General features: G+C 42.1%; 1 protein-coding gene across 14 annotated transcripts in view; it reads left to right on the top strand.

Annotated features, from left to right (window-relative positions):
- Positions 1-18,740, top strand: part of KHDRBS3 (KH RNA binding domain containing, signal transduction associated 3) — a 623,624-nt gene that overhangs the window by 503,079 nt on the left and 101,805 nt on the right. The window contains exon 1 of one of the 14 annotated variants that reach the window (XM_079901862.1): positions 14,805-14,896. The exons of the other annotated variants lie outside the window; for them this stretch is intronic. The gene's annotated coding sequence lies outside the window, so the exon portion shown is untranslated. Of the gene's footprint in view, positions 1-14,804; positions 14,897-18,740 lie in introns of those variants that run through there. 14 annotated transcript variants of the gene reach the window in all.

The following is an 18,740-nucleotide window of genomic DNA, read 5'->3' as shown; positions in this document are numbered from 1 at the left end:
TGCGCTGTGGTTTGTGGTTTCATTCTAATGAAATGTGTTCATTTAAGGATATTTCATGTCTCTATGAAGGGAATGAATGGGCTTCAAGATGTTCACAAACTCAAAGATGAAAAAAACCTGGTTGTGTTGTATCCATATTGGATTGCTCTGCGGCACTGAAGCCGTAGTACATAAAACACGCTTTCTTTGGGAGTTTTGGGGGGATGATAAAGAGAGCTTTCGGTCATTAAGAAATGTCTCAGCAGCCATCTCCTAAGTGGTTCATCCGCCCTACGGAGTTGTTCCTCCCTGGCAGACCCTCCTCTCTAGGGCGGCCAGAGTGATCTCCTAACATCCAGACCTGAGCATATAATTCTTGTGCTGAAAACCTCTCAGCAAGTCTTAACTTGCCTGTCCGTCGCTGACCCTGCAGCGGTCTCAACTGAGCTTTTGGGCTTGTCTTTCACAGCCTGTGGACCCCCAGCCAGAACACTCATCGCCTTTGCTGTAATTGTCTCCCTGATGCCTGCCTTCCCTGCTCTGCCTTAAGTTTCGGGATCACCGAATCTCTGTCTTGTTTCTGGAAGAACTCCGCAGCCAGCAGAGCCCCTGGCATGCAACAGGCATTCCATACATAGGTGAATGGAAATGGTTTTGAGGGAGTAGGTAACGATTATACTTGTTTTCTTCCGCTGTTGTTTCTTTTGAATATAAGTACACATGTATTAATCATTTCTTCATTTAGTAGTCTAAAATACATTGAGCACTTACTCTGAGGTGTAGAGCATATGGAAGAGGTAAGAAAGACATTATTAACCTGTCCCCAGGTGCAGGGTCTGGAGCTGGGAGAAGATACGCTACTGGGAGTGCCATCACAGCGGGGGCTCCGGCGCACCTGTTTCCCTCTGTGCTGGATGGGCCAGGGTATTTGAAAGAATCCTCATTATCATAAACTTGGGGTAGTTTTGTTTCAGAGTGGTTCTGTTCATTGTGCTTTACTCTTAGAATTGACTTGCTTTTCCTATTTCTCTTACCCTACAACCTACAGGTCAGTTTTGGTGCCTATTCTAGCAGGCGGGCACCTGACTGTGCTGGAAGAAAGAGTTGGAAGATGGCAAAGAGCTCTGTGTTTGGGAAGGGTCGATATTTAGTGTCTTTTTTGGGGGGGGAGGGCTATCACCTTAGATGTGCCTAAATGAAATATAATAGCAATATAAATAGTAAGTATCTGCTGCCTGTCGGGCGTTGTTTACATTTGTTTTCTGTTTTAGTTGCGCACCACAGTGTGCATATTAGACATTATTATCTACATTTTGCCAATTAAAAGATAGACTGTCAGAGATTAAGTAATTTAACCACAGTCATGCAGCTTTCTGTGTTGGAGATATAATTCAAGTCCACTTAACGCTTATTGTTAAGTTGATTTTTCTACTGGTCCACTTTCTTGCTATTAAAATTCCTGAATTCCTGGCTATTTATGTATGTGTTTATCTATACAAAAAGGAAATTGCAGTTCTTACCTCTAACTTTGTCTTTCATTATAATTTCCCGTTTCTGAAGATACAAAATTTTAGATACAGGATATGGCCAGCAGGTCATCTTTTTGTTATGGCATAGTGTCTACACATCTTAGTTTTTAAAAAGTATTAATTTTTACTCCAGAGACACATCAGAGTGCCTTAAACTCATTTATCTTACTTACTTTCTCTTCCTGAGTTTTTAAGCTTGCCTGGCAGGAAGAGATTTACTCTGGATTTTATTTGATCAAAGAGACTTTTTATATTAGGTGGCAAGGAAAAAATATTTTTTAAATAGTTTCCTTTTATCTTGTTCTCCTCCCATGCTAGAGTTCTTTTTCTTTTTCTTAACATCTTTATTGGAGTATAATTGCTTTACAATGGTGTGTTAGTTTCTGCTATATAACAAAGTGAATCAGCTGTACATATACGTATATCCCCATATGTCCTCCCTCTTGTGTCTCCCTCCCACCCTAACCCTATCCCACCCCTCTAGGTGGTCACAAAGCACGAAGCTGATCTCCCTGTGCTATGCGGCTGCTTCCCACTAGATATCTGTTTTACACTTGGTAGTATATATAAGTCCATGCCACTCTCTCACTTCGTCCCAGCTTACCCTTCCCCCTCCCCGTGTCCTCAAGTCCATTCTCAATGTCTGCATCTTTATTCCTGTCCTGCTCCTAGGTTCTTCAGAACCTTTTTTTTTTTTTTAGCTTCCATATATATGTGTTAGCATACGGTATTTGTTTTTCTCTTTCTGACTTACTTCACTCTGTATGACAGTCTCTTGGTCCATCCACCTCACTACAAATAACTCAGTTTTGTTTCTTTTTTACGGCTGAGTAATATTCCATTGTATATATGTGCCACCTCTTCTTTATCCATTCATCTGTCAGTGGACACTTAGGTTGCTTCCATGTCCTGGCTATTGTAAATAGAGCTCATGCTAGAGTTCTTATCCCCTTTATGCTGCCAAAAAGTTAAATGAAAAAGAATTGTTACACTTAAAGTTTTCCTTTGTTAGTTCTATGATAGAATTAAGACTATTATTTAATGGCTACAATGACTTTCAGGATTTTTTAATAGAAAATCATATTCTCATACTTAATGTTACTATATCTCTTTTATTACTATATCATTGATCCTGAAAAATCACTGCAGCTAAGGCAGGTGAGACTTAGCCTCAAACATGAACAAAGGGCTACGTAAAGGTGTGATTCCTTGGCATTCAGACTTTTGAAAGCCCATGTATAATATCAGTCATGATTCTTGGCATTGTTGGTTCTTGTTTCACGCAAAGTTTTTTTCTTTTAACATGTTTTTTCTATGACTTGTAAAAATCATTTCTGGAAGAATCAGGTGTAGCAATTGAGCAAGAAACTTAAAAGGTATCAGAGAATGTTTAGGAGATCTGAATGCGTTTGAAGGAAATAGGCATGAATTCAACAGATTTAAGCTAGAAGTAGATTAGAGGAAAAGAAAAATGAAGTCACACGTTTTTACCCATCCTTCAGTACGATTTGTATCTGTTTTACCAGTTAGTTATAGCTTATCATGTTTACCAGACATGTTGCTTATCACTCCTTTTCTTCCTGTCGTGTAGAAAAGTTGTAGTGTAGGGATTTTTTGGTTGTTCTCTCAGAGATGTTATATAACAGCATTTTCTTTAATATCTTATTTTTTAGTCTCAGTAAAATGACCTTGTATTTACAAGAAGGCATTGCGGGTGCTATTGTGTAGTAATTCTCACTTTTTTCTGTTCCGCCCATGGCCTCAGGTTTAACGTATAATGTGTGAGTTTTTTCACTGAAGTTCATACCAGCACATCTTACACTTTTTGCATGAATTATTGAAGTTTGAAAATTTGCTTCACTCTTCTGATGTAGGTAGTTACAAGGGCCTGTAGAGGGTCTCAAGACCCATGTTTTCTTTATCATGTTTTTTCATTCCTGTGCAGCTTTTATGGGACATCTTTGTTTGTGAAAGTATCTTAACCTTAGCGCAAACAGCTGCGGACACTAAAGCACCAGTTCCGACACAGTCGCTGTGGGGCGCTGCCGTCCGAGGCCGCTTCTCTTCTTCTGGACCGTGAAGGCCTTCCTGCTCCTGCCCCGTGTCAGTGCCTCCCGAGGCTCCAGTCCTGACGGGAGAGCTGCTCACCCAGCAGAGCGCTGGGAGTCTGTCTGCAGTCTCCCCGCCTTCTCAGCCGCATCACCAGGTGCTCCCGCCTTTGCACCGCGTGGGTTTGTTGCACTCTGCTGCTCGGTGACTTTGCAGACATCACCACGGCCCTGTGTGCATGGGGCGGCTCGTGTGCCCCCCTGCATAGGGCTCCCCTGCACGGAGCCAGGCCCGTTCGTTCAGGGCCAGCTGCGGGACCGCCTGTCCAGAAGTTCCCCTTGATCTGCTGACCTGGAAGTGTTTGCTGTGTCCTTTAAGTTTTGTAATACTTCATTTGTACTTAAAATGCAAACTTCACACTGTGAGTAGCCACGTGTAGGCTTTCCTAGAGTATGTATTTCCTGAGAGTAGAGTCGGTATCATTGTGTTACACAGTAGCGTGCCCAGCGCTTACTGAGCCTGGCGGCCTGGCTCCAGAGTCCGTGTGCGCTTGTCCAGCTGCTGCCCACGGACGGTAGGTGTTTGCTAGGGAGCGCGGCTGGCATGTTGTCCGCACTCAGGAACTGGTTGTTGAATGACCAAGAAGTGTCCGAACTTCGTGGCACCTCTTTCTGCAGTCACAGGCCTTTTCACTTCCTGTCTAGGTTTAGCTGTATTCTAGATCTGTGCTGGGGTGGCTTCTAGCCACTTGGGGCTATTTACATTTAAATTTTAATTCATTCACTCATTACAATGAAACAGAAGTGAACATTCGGTTCTCCAGCCACACAAGCTGCACCTCGGGTGCTCAGGAGCCGTTTCCACCCTCACAGAGGTTCCCCCAGGACGGCGCTGGTCCAGGTGGGTCTGACTCCCGTCTGAGTGGTCCCTGCGCACATGTGGAATGACTGTGTGCTGTGCTTCTAGCCTGGGAGTCACGTGGCAGACCAGTGTCCTGTGTCAGAGTCATCCCAGAAGCACAGTTTTCTGCACACCTTGTGCAAATGCACGGTTCTGTGAGCTGTAGCAGGGAAAGTGTCCTTTACCCAGCACACCACCCTCACTGCTCTGCGGAGGGAGCAGATCTGCTTTTCCTACAGAGCCCTGAGTTTAGAGAGCCGGCCGAGCCCTGAAGGGCAAAGGGAAGGTCTAACCTGCCAGCCCTCTGTTAACTGCAGTTGGAAAGCTTCCCTGTAAGGACCGATGGCCCTGCAGCTTGCTTACTTATCCCACTTAGAGGGACCCTCCCTCCCACACAGGAATCACCTCGGGGCCCTTGCTGTGTGGTCCCCCTGATGTTTGCGTAGCTCTTTCCGGTGGTCTCTATTTCCACCTCAACTGTGTGAGGTAATAGGGAGTCCTCATTTGACAGGCAATGAAACTGAGTTTCAGAGAGAGGATAAGCAACTCACCCAAGTGAATCCTAAGCAAGGAGTGAGTTAGGACAGAGGACTTAAGGCCCTCCGACCTCATGTTCAGAGAGCTCCTGATTTGACCGTTGGTGCCCAGACCCTGCCCAGGGGCGGCACGACCACGAGTGACCAGATTTCTCACTACAAGAGGATCTAGATGACTGTGACTATGATTTCTTCTGATGATCTTTGCTTTAATTATATCAATATTTAAATTTTCATTAAATTTGTATTAGCCTTCTCTTCATATATGCCTCTGCTTGAATTAATATACAGAAATCTGGAGTGTGCAGGAGGCGAGAATTTGTTGTGTGTGGCGTCGAGGCAGGGCACTTGAGGTGTATCATCAATCCCCGCAGCTCCAGCCGTAGGTCTCAGTATCCCTAATTGATAGTCCAGGGGACTGAGAGCCCGCTGACTCGCTTAGTTTTTCCCAGTGTCATAGTGTAAGTAAGTGCTGGTCTGTGATTTGAACCCATGTTTTTATTACTTCAAGTCTCACTAAATTAAGCTCTTCTTTCCATATCATCATTAAATTATACACTCTCAATGCAGGTGTCAAAGAGCTAGACAGTCGTGCCTGTCTGCAGGCTGTGGGTTAATGGGCTGCTCTGGGAGTGCCATGAGCAAAAACAGGTGAGAGAATAACTCGATTAAGCATTCACTTCGGGCTATTTTTGAACTCTCCTCTGAGCAGCTTAATTTTACATTCATTTTATGCTCATGTTTTGGCTTCATTTGTTCCCAAGCTTGAGATCATGGAATTTAAAGGACTTGGCTGGTTGTACCATTTGTATGTAATACCTGTAATACAGTCTCTTTGTCAGAGGCATAATTAACAACATGATTTGTACATCTCCTGCCTTCTGGTATTCACAGTACCAGACTTAATTAGTTTGTAAACTTAATTAGTTCTTGGAATAGCAAATGTTTTGAAGATGATAAACACTTTCCCTCTGAATAATGTGTTGAATGGTTATATATTCGTGCAAGTTTACTCTATGCGTCTCAAATTAGGGTGCCGATAGGTCTGCTTCTCAAGGTAAACATCACCTGCAGTTGCCTAGTCCCAGATTACATTGTCTTCCTGTGCTTTTCACAAGGGAAGTCAGAGATGTAGCTCAGATAATTCAGCCTCCAGGATATTCATTACATTACCCTGAATGGAGACCGTCTATGCTAATGTCATTACGTAGGTGCCGTTTTCCCACACACTGATGATCATGGTGGTGTATGCTGCAGGGGGAGTGGGGAGTAACAGGCACACCACTCCCACAGTGCTTGAGTTACCTCCTGTTCTCAGCTCTCCAAGATGTGGCTGAGACCCAGGAAGCAAGCGAGGATGCGCTCTCAGCAGGTGAAAGAGATGCTGCCCAGGAAGGCCTTCTTACCATTCATAAATCACTGGTCTGAAAATGTTTATTGGGTTTCCAAGTAATAATGAACTAGAAGCATCAAATTGGAAGGTGCTGATGCCATTAGATTAGTGACTTCCACCCCCCAGACTTGGGGATAGGTCACACAAACCTGGGTTTCCCCCCAATTTTACACACGCAGAAAGGAGGGCTCAGCGAAGCTAGTGACTTGCCAGAGACTCTCCTGTGGTCAGGCTGGGGCTGCCCCCCGACCCCTGTGTCCGCCTCACCACTTCACTGCCTGCCTGGTTTGTGGCTGATGGGGGCCCAGCGTGGTGCCTGCCACGTAGTACTGAGACGTCCAGCCTGTGGAGTCCAGGGACTCTCCACTGTACTTCCAGGAGCTTACCAAGGTGGTGTGTCCGTCAGCATCTAGTCGGGTAAACAGGAATCACAGCAGGCATTGTAACAAAGGAGATTTAATATAGAGGATTGGTTAGGGAGGTGCTAGAAGACTGAAAAAGCAAATGAGGAATACTGAAGTAACAGAAATAGTAACACAGGCTGTGCCGCGAGCCAGCACCATCAGGGCTGGAGACACAAAGAGAAGACACGTAGGAGGAAGTGTTCTGTGGAGCTGGGACCAAGGCCCGTTGAGTCTGGCTACTCAGGAGCTTGTAAAGGAGCTCAGAGGGCTGGGACTCGGGCCTCTGAGGAGAGGGTCCTGGCTTACTGAGGAGGTGCAGAGAATGTGGGGGAAATGTGGAAATCAGTCATGCCAGAATTTGGAAGCCCTGTTCTGTATGCTGCCAGGAGCCTGGAGCAAAACGGAAGGGATGGTGCCCCTGCCTCCCTCCTCTGGCACCCCAGATGCAGAAGCTATAGGGAAGCGCCGGCAGCGGAGAAACGGGGTGGTAGATTCCCTGCCCAGCCTTCCCGATGGGGTGTATGGAGCTGAGATGATAGCTTAGTAACTGGCATAGATGGTTTGCTTATGGAAATGAAAGATAGATGACTTCCGTTTTGCTTAATTTGAACCTTGGGTGTTCTTAAAAGTTCATCAAGTCTTACTGGGCCTTTCCGTGAAGAATATCATCATTCATTCTCACTCAACAAGTATTTTTTGAATGCATGTTATATTAATGATGAAGAGCCAGGTACTGGGCATGTGATGATTAATAACGCAGTGTTATTTGTATAAGAGCTAGTCAGTGAGACAGATGACAGGGACGTGTATAAATCTCAGGGTCGAGAGGAACCTTCAAGTTCAGCTTGCCATCAGGCGTTTGAATCCTCTCTAGAACATTCCTGCCAAGTGGGTCCAGCCTGTGCTGGTCAGGCCTCTATAGATGAACTTAAAATCTCTTCAGGGTAGCTAGTTCCCTCTTCAGAAAATGCTGTTTTTAGAATCTTCATCTCTAAAATGAGTGGTAGCTCCTTTCTCTATCTCTGCCTTTTAGTTTTAATTCTATGCCACTGGCCTTCTTACCGACCAAATCTGATCTCTCTTTTGTATGACATGCAGAAATAATTGTATATAAGTTAATGATTCTCTCCTGAATCATTTATCCTTTAGGATAAGCATTTCAGTTATTTCAGTTGGTTTTTTTAGATAGTACTTTTCAATTTTTCCCATTATTTCCTCCCTTATAGAGCCTTTTAGACTTCTTTTTTTCCTCTAATCATCCTCCTCCTGTCATCCCCCTTCCCCGATGAAATAGTGATACTTTACATGTACTGTATATCTGATTATGTATGGGGACCATTTGGTGAGCCAGTAACCATTGTTGCTGTGAAAATTGGTAGATTCTTGAAAGTCTAGGGGAACACTTCTCTGGATTCCTGTCCATGTTATTAGTCTCTGTGTTCTCATCTTAGTTTGTTACTCGTTCATAGAATAGATCAATAAGTTATCCCACCTCTGTGTTTTAAGAAAAGAGAATAGAGGACAGTCAGACGTTAACCTAACATGCTAGTTGTTAGTTTTCGTCAAAGTAATGCTCTGTATTTATCCTTTGATTGTGTCTCATTTACCTGGGTAGGCCGTGCAGTGCAGTTCTGTGAAGTTAAAAGTTATCTGTATTTTCAGCCTCAAAATAGATGGCCCAGTTGTCAGTAGATTTGACAGGTGGAACCCACTAGAGTGCATGATTGCTTAACCAGATACTTCATGGTTGAAGGACAAAATGAAAACAGAAGAATGCTGTTTACTGGCCTCAGTGTAGTTATCTTTCTGTAAGACCCTAGATGATTTTAATGTACAGCTTGGTCTAGAACGTGAAGATCTATATGTAACTTGACAAATCCCTTTAAGAAAACCCCCAGTGGGAATGTCCACCGTGGAGAGATAGCATCTGACTCATAAGGAGAAGGAAAATATGAAATGTGACTGGAGAATGACCTAGTACGGGTAACACATCCTGGCTTTAAATTGATGTGGGAAGGTGTCCTCATTTTCAATACTTGTATGTATCTGTGTAGAGATATATCCTGTCCTCGGAGGCTGTGACTATTAAATAGTGTGTACAGCTGGATTGTTTATCAGTGTTTTAACTTTCTATGATGATTAAATCTAAGTGACAAAATTGTTTCTGCTGTAATTGTATTTTGTTTTTAAATAGTGTTTTATGCTTGTTCGGCAGTTTTTAGGTAGCTTAGAAAAGCATTGAGTTGTGAGGGAAATATAGTATTCTAGGCATCTTGTATGTTTTTGTGGGTTTTTTTTGCGGTACGCGGGCCTCTCACTGTTGTGGCCTCTCCCGTTGCGGAGCACAGGCTCCGGATGCGCAGGCTCAGCGGCCATGGCTCACGGGCCCAGCCGCTCCGCGGCATGTGGGATCCTCTCGGTCCGGGGCACGAACCCGTGTCCCCTGCATCGGCAGGCGGACTCTCAAGCACTGCGCCACCAGGGAAGCCCTCTTGTATGTTTTGTACTAATATTAAGCTGCATTTTTTTTTTAGTGACGTTTATTACTCTAGCATATCTCTCATGATTTCGTCAATATGCCTTTTAAACAGCATCAGAGTCAGTGTTCTTGGGGATCTGGTTGTAATCCTTGATCATGCTATTTATTTTTAGAATTATTTTTATAAAGGTGAACCTGTAAGTAATCATTATATGAAAAAATAGGATTTCATGTCTTAAGGATTATTTTCCCCCAGTTATTCTAACTCTTTGCTGCATAAATAGAGACTGGCTATGATTCTGAAACTGACCTAAAAATGTAGAGCCAAAGCATGATCGTACCCTACTTTGAATTTATTTTGAACAGTCTGTCACACCCACAGAGTTTGTATTATTGTATATCTAACCAATAGAAAATATTCATTGGTAATCTTATTAGATATGAAAGTAAAGGAGAGCAAAATGCTCGTATTATATGGCTGTTATAGAATATCATTAGTACAGTCATATTTCTATCCCAAAGTGTGATAATGCCTGCGGGATAAATGAGAAAGACATTGACTCTTCACACAAAGGAAATGGGTTTTATAGCGAGTGCAGTCTGAACAGAACTAATCTCTTTCTTGGATCATTACTTCACCTAATCATAAAACCTTTTTTTAATTCAAATCCTTGCAGGGCTCTAATTGGTGACCTCTGGAGCCTGATAATTGTTTAAGATAGCTGGTCTTTTGCAGTATACTTAATGATGTTTGCAATTAAAAGTGAGAAATGTGGTTTAACCCTTAGGCAGGTAAAACTAAACAGTAGATTTTCCTTTTCTTGTCTTTAGTAGTTAATCCCATTCCTCCTCCCAATAGTTACTGACTTAAGTCATTATTGACTTCAATTAACCTGATGTATTGTTGTCTTCATTTAGTCTGTGGGTTTACCGAATCTTCATTTGACAAATGCATTGGGATACATTAAGAATAATCCTGGGCTTCCCTGGTGGTGCAGTAGTTAAGAATCCGCCTGCTAACGCAGGGGACATGGGTTCGAGCCCTGGCCCGGGAAGATCCCACATGCCGCGGAGCAACCAAGCCCCTTCGCCACAACTACTGACCCTGCGGCTGTGCTCCAGAGCCCGCGGGCCTAGATCCCGTGCTCCGCAACAAGAGAAGCCACCGCAGTGAGAGGCCCGCACACCGCAATGAAGAGTAGCCCCTGCTCGCCGCAACTAGAGAAAAACCCATGCTCAGCAACGAAGACACGATGCAGCCAAAAATAAATAAAATAAAATAAAATAAGAGTAATCCTGAATCTTTTGGAATTGGTCAGTTTGTGTTGGCAAGAACTCCTAGCCTCTTCTTTCTCTGTTGTCTAGGTTCATCTTTCTGCCTTTTTTGGGTGATTTAAGTAGAAGCTGAGACATTTCCTTGCAACCAGTTTCAATAAATACTTATTTCAGAACTTTCCTTACTACCAGATGAAAGTGAGTCAAGAGAGAAATTTGCCAGTGTTAACCATTAGGACTGGTAAAACTGGGGGACCCTGAGCCCTGATCTTTTGTTGTGCCTAGAAGCATCCTGGAAATTAGTTTGCGCTGTTGTACTTTTATTATGTCTTTGTCTTCTTCTGTTGCTCCTGTTATGTTTCTCAGTAAACAGCGGGTATTCAGTGAATGCAGTTGACTGACTATTCCTATAAAATTCTGTTCGTATATTGGAGGTGGAATTTAATCTGTTATGTTACCTGTTGGCTCAGGAGGTTTTGTTTTGTTTTGAAGTGTCGACAGAAATTAATCAGTCAATCTGAAATTTTATTTGAGCCAAATTGAGGGTTATAACCCAGGAACAACCTCTCAGAAAGTTCTGGGAACTGTTCTGCCGGTCAGGCTCCAGAGGTCACGTATATAAACCAAAGCGCAGTTATATACGTGTTTGAGACAGAGGGCTGTATTCTAAATGATGTATTATTGACAGTTTACACAATCCAGATCTCAGCTTACAAAGCAGGTAGTGGGCCATGGGTCAGCGTGACCCCTTACAAGATTCAGAAGGAAGGGTATCTTTTAAGGAGTTGTCCTGTGGATTCTGGAATGTTGCTCCTCATGGTTGAGCAGGTATTTCTGCCAGTGGGGAGGTTTGGTTGATGCCTAATGCAGTTCCACAATGCACAGTAGAGGGGAGACAGGAGGCCAAAGGGCAGAGAAACCTTTTTATGTTTCAAGTTTTCTTTTCTTGCCATAAAATATGAATTTTATTTCACAGAAGCCAGTTGTGAGTATTTTGAGGGAGAAGCAAACCTTTTGAGAGTCAGAGAATCCTGCAGTCAGACTTTAGCTCTGCCACTTACTAGGTGTACAGGAGAAAAGGGGGTGGTAATTCCTGTCCCAGCGCTCTGAGAAGTTCTGTGGCCTTCGTGTGTGCAACCAGGGTAGTGTCTAGAATACTGTAATTGTTCAACTTGTTAGATTCCTTCTACCAATTTTAAGGAACATCTCACCTCTGATTTACATTCCTTGGTGTTTATGGTTTTAAAATTATAAAAACCCTTTGCGGGCTTCCCTGGTGGTGCAGTGGCTGAGAATCTGCCTGCTAATGCAGGGGACACGGGTTCGAGCCCTGGTCTGGGAGGATCCCACATGCCGCGGAGCAACTGGGCCCGTGAGCCACAACTACTGAGCCTGCGCGTCCGGAGCTTGTGCTCCACAACAAGAGAGGCCGTGATAGGGAGAGGCCCGCGCACCGCGATGAAGAGTGGCCCCCGCTTGCCGCAACTAGAGAAAGCCCTTGCACAGAAATGAAGACCCAGCACAACAAAAAATTAATTAATTAAAAAAAAAAAATCCTTAAGCTTTCCCATTGCCATTACTAATAAGGCTCAAACTCTCTTAAAAACACACACACACACACACACACACACACAAACCTTTGCAATCAGAAGTTTATTTTGAAAATTGTTAGACTTTAGTACCAAAATCCAGTGACCTCCTCATTTCTGAAGGTCTTTGAGTCTTTCCCCTTGTTTAGATGATAAATTTACATTTCACTGGGGCATTGAATGATCAACATGTCTTATCTTTGTATTTTTTTTTCTGCCATGATGCCTTTTTTTTGGTGAATGACTGCATATATTTAAGGGGATGAAAAGGGGCCAGTACACTGGAAGCATGTTTTCTCTCTTAAAAATAATTTGGTAAAATTTGTTACAATAATTCTGAGTAGTGCTCAGAGTTTTTTAGTTAACCTTGATTTGAATTTGTAGAATCATATTGCTTTCACAAATTCTTCTTGAAATCCGTTCTACAGTGAGAAACGTGTAAATCAGTCATCACAATTTAGGCTTTGTATTGAGTAAACAAGAATAACCTGTATTTGCATTATGTGTTATAGTTTTCAAAGCACTTTGATAAACATCATTTCTTTTGATACTTGTAATAACTTGGTTAGTTTCCCCCAGAACTAAGTAATAATCCAAAGAATTTTTTCTCACTCAAAATCAAGATCCCTTTACTACAGTGATACTAAGAAACGGGAGGGGAGCATGGCTTTAGGAATCAGATACACTGGGGTTGGAATCCTAGATCCGGGCCTGCTCTGGGATCTTAGCTAAATCACTGGATTCTGTAAGCAGCTGTTTCCTTTCTGTAAAATGAAGATTACATCTACTCTGCTGCATGGTTACAAGGATTAAATACCTGGACAATAGTCAGTAAATAAATTCCAGCTGCCAGTATTATTGTTATATTCTTGTTAATTATCCATGATGGGTAGAATTACAGTTGACTATTGAACAACATGGGTTTGGACTGTGCAGGTCCGCTTTTTACCCAGATTTTTAAAGAATAGAAAATAATGGTTTTCTCCGCAGGTGCGGAACCGTGGATACAGAGGAACTGTGGATACGGAGGGCCAACTATAAGTTACATACGGAGTTTGGACTGTGGGGAGGATCAGCGCCCTCGACCCCTCCTTGTTCTAGGGTCAGCTGTAATTCCCTCCTCTCTCCCTCCCTCCTTATCAATCTTCCTTTTCCTCCGTGGAGGAATTTGACTGTCATTTCCTTGTGTGTATGTTTTAATCTTATGCCTTGTGTATGTATTTAAGGAGACTTTGCGTACAACTATTAACACTGTCTTGTCTTCATAAAAAGAGGTTTACTTCCAAGCATTTTAGTATTTAAAGTATTGACTGTTTTTTGCTCCCCGGATGGTATATTTTTGTGTATTTATGATGAGCTTATTCTTACCAGATAGTGATATGCATCTCTATTCTGCTGTGCCGTTTATTTCTGTTTATGGAAGATTATTTGCAAGATCATGAGCTGTATGAATCAGTCTAGTCTGGGCAGGTTTTAGTGTACTCAACTCTGGTTTGAATCTAATTGGTGTTCTGTTAGTTTTGGTTTGCTTAAATAAAATAATTCCGTTGTGAAAACATTTGTCATGTTGGAGGTTAAGGAATATCTTTTCTGACCAGAAGGCATAATAACATTTTAGTAATCTGTCAAACAGAATTTACAATGGCTGTGAACACTATATATATTTTAAGATCATTTTAAATCCTCCAACTAGGCTCTTGTATTATTTTGAAATAGCTGTCTGAATGTGGAGCGTGTAGGTATTATCATTCTGCTTATGTGGACTTCTTGTTTCATTATAGATCCAGGCTAACCCCTGTCCTTTAGTAAGTTCACACATAGTTAAGGTCCTTGGGAAAGGGCGGGGGGCAGCTTTTGACCATGTTACTGTCTGCCCTAGTAGTTAATTGTGCAGGCTGATTTGCATTATTTATACTTATCTGAACCTTTCATGAATTTTTATTACATAGCTTTTAAACAGCTAATGAAACAGGCTTTAACGTTAGCTGAATCTTAGCGTGAATCCTGCCTTGGTACTTATGAACTGTCCAACCTTTGGCAAGCTTCGAACCCATTTGAATCCTCAGGGTCTTATTCTGTAGAATGAAGGTGATAGATCATAAGTTCATTAGAATAAAGAGAGACCTTAAGTCAAACATGCAGCCCTTAACCTGGTGAACCATTGTCAACAAAGTCATGATAATTATTATTTACTTAGTACTGTCGTAATAAGTGATCTCTAAAATGATTTTCGTTACTTTTCAGTATTTTGCTGTGTAATATTATATGTGGTGTAAGCCCAAAAGGAAACTTTTGTATGTATCGGAGGCATCAGACACTGTTTAAAGCTTCCTTCAGTTACCAAAGATGTGGGGCTGGATTGCTGTTTTTTGCCTCACCAGTTCCTCTTTCACCCTCCTCCGCTCTGTGCCCGGGGCTGATGTGGGTGCCTGAGGGCTGCATCAGCAGACACTGTCACCCTCTGGCTTCTGCTTGGGTTGCCCCTCCCCCGTGGAGCCACCAGCAGCAGGTCTGCAGGAGGAAGTGAGATCCCAGTGTGTGTTCTCTTTGGCTTCCCCCCTGTTAGGTTAGCACAGGCTGGCTGCTTCCTCTGGGGAAGTTGCAAGCCCTGCCAGGCTGCCCTCTCCGTGCAGTCTCTCGTTCCCTTTCCTTGCCCCTTCCTGCCTCCCAGCTTTGTTGGGACCAGGAAAGGAGTTAAGTGTGGGGAGGGGACTGGCAGTCTGTTGGAGAAGACAGACATTTAGTAGGAAGTTAACACCTGTGGTGAGTATCATGCTGGAATGCTGCGTTGTTTTGGGTAACTAGTCTGGGAATTCAAAGACAGTCTTTCTAGGAAGTGGAATCTAGGCCGAGGCACCAAAGAGAAGGCTGTTATTCCAGGAAAAGTCCCCAGAAGTGTTCCAGTCTTGGGGAACAAGTGCAGAAGCCTGAACCTCGGTGAGCTGGTGCTTTAGAAGCCGTGAAAAGCTGGGCATTAGGTTAGGGGTAGAGGGCAAGGGAGGGGAGAGGTGTGCAGGCACGCCTGTGTGTTTGCTCCAGCCCGGGTGTCCTGTGGGCTTGATGCCTCCTCTGAATACGAAGGGTTTGCCTCTCTGATGGCTTTCTGTCCAAATAGAAATAAGCCCTCTAGTTCCATCCCTCATGCGCTGTTCATGGGACAGATTGTCTTTTCATCCAGCTGTGATGTCATCTGCGCTCTCTCTCCACACTCCATCCATTCCATTTCTGCTCAGGCCCCCCTTTCCTTGAGGCTGGTGCCCATCACCTCACTCCTTAGCTGACAGCTCTCAGTATCTCCCTGTTGTTACTGGACCCTTAGTAATCAGTGTTGACCTTAAGAACCTGGCCTGCCTTTTCATGCTTTTGCCCTCATTTCTCCTCTGTGTTGGCCGCAGAGAACTACCCCCTCTTCTCACCCTGGTTCTTTCTGCAGGAACCCAGGATGTGGGATGAGGAAATGGAGTCCATGTCTCAGCTTGTTCACTGACTGGCTCTACAGTGGCAGGAGCTCGTCATGATTACTTGTGTGATTTATTCTATTTTGTACTGTTAAAGGAGAAAAAGGTGGGGGGGAGTAAAACTCCATGTATCAACTGCACCGTCTAACTGGTCAGATGAGGGAATGTGAACTGGTGTTACCCAGGGTTACTTTACTTCACAGAAGAACTCATCGGCTCTTTGCCTGGCAAACTCTGTTCCTCATCCTTTAAGAACTTAGCACGCATTTGCTAGCTTTTTGAATAATTTTCCAAGTTCCAAAGCTGTTAGTCCCTTTTCTGCAACGCTGTGTACATTATATTAAATTCATTTGTTTACATGCCACATATTCTGTGTATTTTCTTCCCAGCACCCAGTACAGTTTCTCCAATGTATCAGACCTCAGTCAGTGTTTTTTGGATAGATACCTGTTCCTCTCTCCCTCACTATGTGAACCCCATTGCATTGGAAGTATTATTGGATTCTCAAGATAAAATATTGTGCATGTAGTTTCCAGAAACACGTCTGTTGCTTCAAGTGGGATAGGCAGTCCAGGTAAATTCCTCATCACAGTTTCAGTGAAAGAATATTTTAATGAAGAGCTTAAATGAATGATCAAGAGAGAGTCAAGCTCTGGATTTTCAGCCAAGACGCAAAATATAAACATGGCAATCTCTGTATACATTCTTATTTTATTCTGTTCCAATATTAAAAAAAAATTCTGCCAAAGTGTTTAAAGATTTAAAATTTGAAGGGTAAAATATTCACATAATTCAAAATTTTAAAACAATGTAAAAGAGAGATACCGCGAAAGACCTATTCCTGTTTCTTATCCACTGCATTTCCCCCTTGACAGTTAATCACTGTTACTCGTTTCTTATATAGAAGAAGTGAGCTATTTTCTGTGCCTATACAAATGAATATGAACATATATTCTTACACTGTTTTACACTGTGTGTGTACGTGTACTAAACAGTTATTTGGTGGAGACCTTTTCCTATCAGAACATAAAGAGTTTCCTGACGTTGTAAAGTGGCTGTATGTGATTTCGTTATGGCTGCGCCCTAGCTTAGTAACCAGGTTCTTAATTATAGACATTTAGGTGATTTCCAGTGCTTTGCTATTAAAGACAGTGCTTTAAATGGATAACTTTGTATGTAATATTTTATAATCTATCCAAGTATATTTGTAGGGTAAATTTGTAGAAATGGAGTTGCTGGGACAAAGGAAAATGTCAATTTAGATGTGTTTGATTCTGTGAGAGAATTTAAGCAGGTTTTTTTTTGTTTTTTTTGTTTTTGTTTTTTTTTTTTTTGCGGTACGCGGGCCTCTCACTGTCGTGGCCTCTCCCATTGCGGAGCACAGGCTCCAGACGCGCAGGCTCAGCGGCCATGGCTCACGGGCCCAGCGAGATCCTCCCGGACCGGGGCACAAACCCGCGTCCCCTGCATCAGCAGACGAACTCTCAACCACTGTGCCACCAGGGAAGCCCTTAAGCAGTTTTAATGAAAATTCACTAGTTTTTCTTACATTGGAAATTTAACTTATTTAAATTCAAAGATTATTTTGCTGTGTTTTAGAGGATTAGTGGATTTTAGTATATTTGGTAGGCTAAAATGTAAGTGGCCATTGCTTAGGGAGGCTCCGTACGGGACCAAGACAAAAACAAAAAGAAATGGAAAAACAAAAGCCAAAAAAGACACAACTGACACTAGATTCCCAGGTTGACAGAAATTTGGTGTCCATGATTTGAAAGCATAGCATTTTAATCCCCTCCATCATCTAAAACCTAATCACACATTTGCTTATTATTTCTGCACTGGGAGATGGCATTGGTACATTAAACTGTATGTAACAAATGTAATCTAGGGATTAGTGAAAGTCAGATCCCCTATGTGTTCCACCTTGAACATTTGGCTGGATTTTCTGTGGTTGACCTTCATATGCTCCAATTTACTAAAAGGTTAAATCCACCTTGGTAGGTGTCCAGTGCCTTCCCTTCCCTAAGGAAGACCGGAGGGGTAGTAGCCTGAGTTTTAGAATATGAAACTCCCAGTTAGGGACAGTTTCAAGATTTCATTAAATCATCTTGTACACTTCTGTTACTTTGCATATTACTTTATTGGACTTCATAAAAACATCAACCTACTTATAATCTTCAATCAAGCAGAAAATGCAAAATTGTTGATTGAACAACGCCTAAAAAAACAGAAGTTTTGAGCAGTTCTGAATGTTACCACAGGAGGTCACAGGGGCCTGAGCTGTGCTGAAAACCAGATCTGTTTGATGCCAGTGACAGGAATGGGGCTCTTTCCATTGCTATGTGGTGTGTTAGGTCCAGTACATGCAGACCTACATGCTTTAACAGGACATCGGGCTTTAAACTTTTTTCTTAAATAAATCTTAAACAGTGAAATATTATATTTCATCATATTTCAAAGCTTACTTAATGTAACAACTAGGTATTTTAGCAATATAAGATTTGCAAAGTTGACTGGAGAGGAAATGAGGTATTTTATATATTTTTTCTTTTAAATTTTACTTTCCTCTTTAAAATCATAGATATATCTCAACCTTTAATATATGGTAAAATATATATTTTTTTCTAATTTTTTAATCTTACCTTTATGACTTTCCATGTTACTTCAAATGTTAAACGTCACTGATGCAAGGAATAACATTTTGAGTGCTGATTAGGGAATTAAATATTAAATTATGCATCTAAGTTCTCAAAATTATAAAAATGCTTTGTTATTTAAAAAGAAGATAGGTAGTTAAATATTTTGACAAATGTATACATAACATTAAAAATCCTTTTTTCTGGTAAGTTTCAGTGTACCTAATTTTGTTAAATCTTCTAACTCGCTAAAGGTACTCCCAATTATATAGCATAAATGGATAAATAAAAATAAAATGTGGAACTTATTTTCTTCTACTGATTAAAGCTGAAGTCAGTGGAGCAGGTGACATGTGACTTATTGCTTTTTACTGAGGAAAACAAAGCTAATTTAGCTCATAGCCACCGTTAGTTCTACAATTTTCAAACAGATTGTATATGTGCATGCCTGTGTGCTGATTTATTCATGGAGAATTTCTGAAAGAGTATATAACATTCTTTATTATTACCTCT

This window comes from Stenella coeruleoalba (assembly GCF_951394435.1).
Source record: "Stenella coeruleoalba genome assembly, chromosome: 17".
Lineage (NCBI taxonomy): Eukaryota > Metazoa > Chordata > Mammalia > Artiodactyla > Delphinidae > Stenella > Stenella coeruleoalba.
Note: the sequence above shows the minus strand (reverse complement) of the source record. Positions and strands in the feature narration are given on the sequence as shown.